The sequence below is a fragment of the Crocuta crocuta genome, unplaced genomic scaffold, assembly GCF_008692635.1.
Source record: "Crocuta crocuta isolate KB4526 unplaced genomic scaffold, BGI_CrCroc_1.0 scaffold179, whole genome shotgun sequence".
Classification (NCBI taxonomy): Eukaryota; Metazoa; Chordata; class Mammalia; order Carnivora; family Hyaenidae; genus Crocuta; species Crocuta crocuta.
This window is the reverse complement of record NW_027551568.1, coordinates 3,163,287-3,169,348: the sequence shown is the minus strand read 5'-3', so window position 1 is coordinate 3,169,348 and position 6,062 is coordinate 3,163,287. Positions and strand designations below refer to the sequence as shown.

Sequence of the window (6,062 nt, the reverse complement as noted above, 5' to 3'; positions counted from 1 at the left end):
GATATTTATTGAAAGTATGTGCATCCAGGGGCGCCTGGGTGGCTTAGTCGGTTAAGCGTCCAACTTTCGCTTAGGTCATGATCTCGCGGTTCGTGGGTTCGAGCCCCGCGTTGGGCTCTGTGCTGACTGCCAGCTCGGAGCCTGGAGCCTGTTTCAGTCTGTGACTCCCTCTCTCTCTGACCCTCCCCTGCTCACGCTGTCTCTCTCTCTCCTAGAAATAAAANCCAAAAAAAAAAAAAAAAAAAAAAAAAAATAAAAAAAAAAAAAAAGAAAGTATGTGCATCCAGAGAGAGAGCTGGGCTTGGTGGGCGCAGACGCAGAAGGCGGTGGGGGCTTGCCTTCCTCCTCCAGCCCCTCCTGCTGGGCTCACTCCTGCAGACAGAGGCCCCTGTGTCCCGGGACCCTGGCAGGCAAGGAAGGGGCTTCACCCCTTGCTTGGGGCCCTCCCACCTCGAATGCTCATCGAAGCTTTCACTGGGGTCTTCAAGCCCCTCTCAGGAAGGTGCCCCAGACTGTGGCCCCGCTGGCCCCTCGTCCCAGCTCCATGCCCATTCTTGCCACACACGCCTTTGCCTCATCATCCCCCCGAGGAACTTACACGGTCCATTTGGTTTAATCCTTCCGTGCCCTTGAGGCAGGGCTATGGTCTTCTACCCGACAGTCTTGGAAAGGGGACGGAACGTGGCCAGGCCTCACGTGGGGAAGCGCAGAAGGGGTGGAGCTTTCCAAGACTCCCGTGGACAAGGTCAGAGCGCTGGCCGGAGCTTCCAGCCTGCAGCGCTGGCCTTTGTCCCTCCCGGATGGGCCCCGGGCACTCGGCCTGCTGCCGCTGGCAGCGTCACGGCCGCCTTGGGGTCCAGAGGCTCCCAGGTGTGGACACTGCTCTGAGGCAGTGCTCAGGGAGGACAGTGGTGTCACTGGGCTCAGATGTCAGCGCACCTGGGCCCACCAACGGCCCTGCCTGGTGCCGACAGGCAGGTGCTGGCTCGCCCAGGAGGCTGGGAAGGGGTGGTCGGAGCCCTGGGGAAAGGGTCTTTTCTTTTCAAGATAAATCGTCCTGTGAGAAGCACACGCACCGGTCACTGTTCCACAGGTCTGCATATTGCTTCAAAATTAGGGTAATTTGTCCTGAAAATGTGTATTGCCCTTTTGAGGCGCATGAAGGCCTTGGGAAGTACAGAATGTTGGGTGGTGGGGCGGGTCTGGACACAGCCGGGCAGCCCCCGGTGCTGACCTCACATGGTCTGGGTCAGGTAGAGATTTGGGCTGGGTTTCTCGTGGAGAGCCCAGGAGGGGGCGACCCGTGGGCCAGGGGGCTACTTCTATGGGGCAGAAGAGCCTGGATGGAGGGGTTTTGTCTCACCCCCATGGGGCCAGCCTCATGCTCAGATGGTGGGAGCTGAGGGTGAGTGGAAACTGCCCCTGAGGAGAATGCCCAGGGCCAAGCCAGGCTAGGCGAGCAGTCAGCACCTGGGACAGCTCCGTGCCCACCACCCCTTCCTTACTGGCATCACCATTGTATCCCCATTTTACAGACCGGTAAACTGAGACTTTAGCTTACCCAAAGGCAATCTATTCCCAAGTGGAAGAGCTAGGCCCTTTTGAGGAGCCTGTGGGCTTTGAGACAGGTGGCCCCTGGATCTGACGTCAGTGCCCAGAGGCATCTGGGAGGCCAAGTGATGGGGCTGAGCGTCCTGGGCCAAGGACATGGGGCGTGGCCCAGAAGGACCTGCCCCACCAGACCCAAACTACACAAGGCCCTCTGCCCCTGAGCTGCTGGAAATGCTCCCACCCTCACCTGCTTGGCTCAGGCTCACCTTCTGGACTTCGATGGAGGCTTTCTCCTTGCAGGAACCCCCCGAAGCCAGGGGCCACCTCTGCTCCCCGTGGCCCTGCCTGTCACTGCCATGTCACTCCCCAGTCCTGCCATGTGGCTCCTGTCTGGCTCCCCAGCCAGACGTCAAGTTTGCCAGGCAAGACTCAGTCATGTCGGGGTCTCAGGCACATCCCGGGCACATCTCCAGGGCATCACAGGGTCTGCGGAGCACCTAGGGATCCCCAACGCAGAGGAGAATAGCCACTAAACTGTGGGGTCCGCATGCTCCCTGCTCTGGTCCCCTTTGCCACCTCTAACTCAGCACACCGAAAGGAAAGAGGTCATGCTCCTCTGAGCCCCCCTCCCAGTGTCCGTGACCTTGACCTGGGTCTGCTCAGGCTTCCCACAAGTTGCTTCTACAGAAAGCAGCACGGAGTGGCTGGGCTCCCCTGGGGCCTGGTCTAGGTGATGCCCTGAAAACCCAACGGTGCAGAAGCCCCGGGCAAAGTCACACGGTGGCCAGTGGCAGCAGACAGCATGCAGTAGCCCTGGATGACGCCAGGGCCCCCCCAGGCCCGCTCTGGCCGACGCTGTGCGGCTCTGTCCTTCCTTCACCTCCACATACAGCCCGACAATTGATTTACTTCACAGCCAAGTGGGGGAACAAATGAAATGTGATTTCATTTGTGGGTTCTTTCCAGGCACTCAATAATTTAAAACCACGGCATATGAAACCAAGAGTAAAAATAACATGTGACTCACGTCTTGGAGCCTTGCTCTCTCGCTACACCTCGACTGCCCAGCTGACTCGAGCCCAAGCTCACCGTCACACCCCTACGACTCACCTGAGTTCCCGGGCAGGCAGGTGGGAAGGAGGAATGTGCGGGCGGAGGCCACAGTCTCAACCTCCCCGTGAACTCTGGCCGGGGCGGCAGACCCGGTGACGTTTCGCTGTCGCAGAGCTGGCTGGTCATGGGGACGGAATGAAGTCAGAGGTACACGGGCCTCATTCTGGAAATGACTCCGTGCAAGACCCGGAGTTTGGGCTGCCGATCAGAAAGCCTTTCCTCCGGTGACATTGTGCGCCTGCGCGGCAGAAGCAGGCGGGGGGAGTCAGGAGCACGTGAGAGCAGGCTCAGAGGCAGGCTGAGGTGACACACTTACCAGCACCTTCCTGTGCAGGAAGCCAGAAAGATGGGAAGAGCTGGTCTGGGCCCCCTGGGAGTAAGTGGAATGTGCAGAGGGATGCACACGTCCTGTGGCTGTGTGACAAAAAGCACCACAAAATACACAAGTGTGTCTTCCTGCTGTCCTGGAGGCCAGATGTCCGAGGGCCGTGCTCCCCGCAAAAACTCCCGGGGAGGGTCCTTCCTGGCCTCTGCCAGCTCCCGGGGGCTCCCGGCGCTCCTGGGTGAGTGGGGGCCCCACCCCAGCCTCCCCTCCCTGTGCTGCCCCTGCTCTTCCTGCGGGGACACCAGCCTCGGATTCCGGGCCCGCCCTACCCCAGCCCTACTCTGCATCTTAGCTGGTTACACCCATGAAGACCCTATTTCCAAATAAGGCCACCTCACGGGTCCTTGAGGGGTGGGATCTGAGCATCTCTGGGTGGGGGTGGGGGGGGCAAGCTAACCAGCACCATGCGGCATAAGGGCCCGGGAGGAAGGCGTCAGGTCTAAGGGCTCCCAGCGGGCGAGGAGAAAACTGGGGCTCAGAGGGACAAGGTCACAGCAAGCGTCAGGTCCCAGCAGGCCGGAGTCCACTATTGTCCCCGGCTTGATGACAAGGGTGCACACGGCCATGCAGGGGGCGCAAGGGCAGCCCTCCCAGATGGGGAGGCCAGCTCCTGCACCTCCCAGCCTCCAGCCCCAGTGGGCGCTGACCCCCAGGCCCATTGAAGCGACACACGTCACCTCCTAGCGCAGCTTCCGCAGCCCTGGACTTTGTGAGCAGGAACAGTCCGCCCCTTGGGGCAGGGAGAGGGCCCCCTCTCGTGACGAAGGGGTGGCTCTGAGGAGAACCTTCCCCCCTCACCTCCTGCAGGATTACCAAGCGCTTCGCCCTCCTCGCCTCTTGCTCCAGCGCCCCTCTCTGGCCCTGACGGTGAGCACTGTGTGGCTTTACGCACGTGCCAGGCTAAGCGACGTGCAGAAGTCACTGGCGAGGACGGGCAGGGCCTCCCTGCGGCCAGCGCAGGGCCCTCTCCACCAGAGTTTCGGGCTCTGACCAAGCTGCCGGGGGCAGACACAGGACTGAGTGGTTTGATGGCAACGCCAAACGCCACCGGCTGGGGAAGTGCCAAAAGGCGCATGTTCTGGTATTTTCATACTAAAAACAAAAGCAAAATAGTGCCCCCCCCCAGCCCAAGCTTACCTGTCACCCCATGATCTCTTTGGTCATGTTTCTGGGAGAAGCATCTACACTCGCTGTCTGCACCACCTCACCTCCCGTTCACTCAACACTGCCTCCGATCCCCGCCCTGCCGCTCTCAGCCACACACCAGGGACCCCCTTGGGGCTCCATCCGGGGGCACGGGTCCCTCTGGGAGGCCATGTGCCGTCTCTGCAGGCCCCGCACCAACCACCTTCCCTGAACACTTCCTGCTGTGAGACGTTTCCTGCTCTCACCCCTCCCAGTGCCCATTGCTGGTTCTCCCTCCCTGGAGGGTCTCAGGACCCCCCCCCCAACTGTGCCTTCTCCCCTCCCTCCCTGGGCAAACGCACACCCACACTCGTGGGGAAGAAACCACTTCTGAGATGGTCAGTTTCGTGGTCAACTCGGCCAGGCTGTGGTTCCCAGGTAAGCAGCCAACACTCCTCTGGACGTGGCCACGAAGGTCATGTTGTAGGTGTGGTTAACGTCTATTATATTTGACTTCGCCTGAAGCAAATTACCCTCCATAACGTGGGTGGAGTCTCAGCTAATCCTTTAAAGGCCTTAAGAGCAAAACTGAGATTTCCCAGAGAAGAAATTCTACCTCGAGTTCGCACGGTCAACTCCTGCCCGAGCTTCAGCCTGTGAGCCTGCCCTACGGGCCTCGTTCTTGCCAGGCCCCAGCATCCCACCGCGGCGATTCCTCAAAATAAACCTGTGTCTACTCCCTACCCACCCACCTCCCTCCCTATCCATCAATCCCTCTGTCCTTGCTTTCATTCTTTCTTCCTTCCATCCATCACCCAACCACCCACTCATCCATCTGTCCATCCATCCATCCATCCATCCATCCCTCTGCCTCCGGCCTCGGTGGGTCGCGGCTCCCCAGATGCTCCACTCCTCACCCTCCTCACCCGCCAGCCCCGTTCCCATCCCACTGCCTCCCACCTCCAGACCTGGGCCCCACGGCTCCACTGAAAGGCTGTCCTCTCCTCCTCTGCCTGGGCCTACAAATCCGTAAGAACGGGTGCAGGCATCACCTCCTCCAGGAAGCCCTCCCTGACCCCTGAGCTGAGCTGGGTTCTCCTCTGGGTTATCACTCCTCTCATTACAGGTCTGGTCACATGACATTGTTGACAAGTGTCCTGTGTCCCACGTAAGATGCTGAGCTTTGGATTCTGTGAGATCCTCAGAGAAAAGCTGGGCTCCGAAGGACCAGGAAGGACAGCAAAAGGATGGGACTGGGTGGGCAGCCCAGGGAGGGGGCTGTGTTTCATTCGATGTTTTAGCTCCAGGTCTTGGGGCCCTAACTGGTTCTGGAGAGTCCCTGGGGTGTCTCAATCTTAATAGACAAAGATTGGAAAACAGTGATTAAGACAGTGGGGTTAAGGGAAACGAGGTAGAGAAGAATGGCAGGAATTTGGGGCTGGGGTCTTCCACCACCCCCCGCCCCGGGTGGGGACACCAGCCGAGGGCAGTCCCACCTGAGCCCCAGCAGAGAGAGCAACGGGCCAGTTACGTGCCGTGCCGTCTTGTGTCTACAGGATTAAAAACAGATGCCGAGAAGGGGTGTGGCCGTCCTGTTCTTCCAGGTCCCGTGGGGCGAGGAGCCTGGCCTCGCCCACACCCCACCCAGCAGCGACCCGAACCGTCCCTTCCTTCCCCCCCGGTGGGGGCCTGGCCAGAGGCCTGGGCGCTAATTGTGGGTCCAGGGCACAGGGGGCCTGCATAGGGCAGGTGGGGACCAACGGTGTCCGGAAGGAACTCAGCTGTGTTAATGAAGAGGCCTAATTTTTTTTTTTGAACAGAAAAGTGGCCAATAATTCCACGGAAAAGATTTGCTACTGATAACCTTAAAAAAAAAAAACACTACTAG

General features: G+C 59.7%; 1 long non-coding RNA gene across 1 annotated transcript; it reads right to left on the bottom strand.

Moving 5' to 3' along the window:
- LOC144220304 (uncharacterized) lies at window positions 1–3,039 on the bottom strand. Its single transcript, XR_013331686.1, has 4 exons — window positions 2,981–3,039; window positions 2,662–2,902; window positions 1,818–2,048; window positions 1–211 (listed from the first exon to the last, which is right to left on the bottom strand). It is a non-coding gene; the product is annotated as an uncharacterized LOC144220304 (long non-coding RNA).
- Between the last annotated feature and the right edge of the window lie 3,023 nt (window positions 3,040–6,062).